The sequence below is a fragment of the Acyrthosiphon pisum genome, chromosome X, assembly GCF_005508785.2.
Source record: "Acyrthosiphon pisum isolate AL4f chromosome X, pea_aphid_22Mar2018_4r6ur, whole genome shotgun sequence".
Classification (NCBI taxonomy): domain Eukaryota; kingdom Metazoa; phylum Arthropoda; class Insecta; order Hemiptera; family Aphididae; genus Acyrthosiphon; species Acyrthosiphon pisum.
In genome coordinates, this window is record NC_042493.1 from 132,504,120 (window position 1) to 132,505,587 (window position 1,468).

The following is a 1,468-nucleotide window of genomic DNA, read 5'->3' on the forward strand; positions in this document are numbered from 1 at the left end:
ATGATAAAATAATGCATGTTAAAAAATCATCCATATCCCCCTCCCCATGACAAAATCATTTGACTGCCACTGATCACCGCATTTGACGCAGCGAGATTTGTGAGAGCCGTACGTTTTTGAGTGACAATAAGCTTGACATTTATGAATATTATGACATTGAGGCGGATCGACGTGAGACTTGGTGGTTTTCAACCACGACGGAGGTGTGCAATAGCTTGGTAATGTTGAAAATATCCGCGTTATTACTTTTGATATTAAATCAGGTCTACGAAAAATAACGGCAATGACGATTTGTTCTTTTTGATATTTTCAACATGTTTAACTGAGTGGCCAAGCTCGGTTAGAGCATCAATAATATCGGAACTTAGCAGGGCCTTGCATCCGAATTAACCCGAACCCCTAAAACCCCTAAACATTCTGTTTTCAAAACACCCGTGTTAACCAAAACCCGCATAAATCATTCGGGTTAACCCGAAACCCGAATAATTTTGATTATTACAAACTCTTCATGTGATATATAATTTTGTATGTATTTCTTGTGGCGAGTTCGGTTCTGTAGTTAGTTGTTTAATAATAATAATAAATTAGCAGGAACAATCTTACAATCAATCACAGGTAAATTCAATAATTATTTTCTTGAAAATATAATCCAATAAAATCTTATTATACCTAATAGCCAATAGCAATATAAAATATAAACATGGTCTCAACAAAACTGTATAAGGTATTGACAGTCGTGGCCAAAATATCAAATACTAATAACTAATAAATAATAATACCTAGTATTATTTGCCACCAACTTCTCAACTGGCAAATCAATATCACATTGCTTTGATTTCATTTGATGTCTATATTTATGTACCAAATATTTTGTAATTTTATATCCAAAGATTTATCATTAGAGTATACGATTGTACGAGGCTATTACAATGTACTATTATTGCATTAATAATATTTGTAATACAATAATTTAATAGAAACGCATATTTGACGCATTAACTAATATTTTGTAAATTAAATTAAATTAAAAAAAAAAAATCTAACAAAATGGCCAGGCCACCAGGCCATCTGGAATATTCCCATTTCCAGACCGGCCACTCCGCCCCTGAGTCTATAGTGCATTTCATTATAACTGCGACTCGATGCTAACGCACTTCATGGCGGTTTTGTCTCCAACCAGGGGTTTTAAAACTAGGATCGAAAAAATGTGTAAAATATTCGTTATCAATTTTAAATTTGCCGAAAACCCAGCAATCGAATAGACTTTTTTGATCGAAAATCAAAGATCGAAAAGAGCTATTCGACCGATCTTTTCGATTGATTTGAGAACAGGCCGCCTGGTTGAGTCGCGTACTTCCGTACGAGTATTAATACTTTCCCGAGGAGAGACGTGTGATAACACATTTATTATTTAATTGTGTTCACTACGTCCTTGTGACGGTGGCGGTTTTACGGGGGGGGGGGGGGG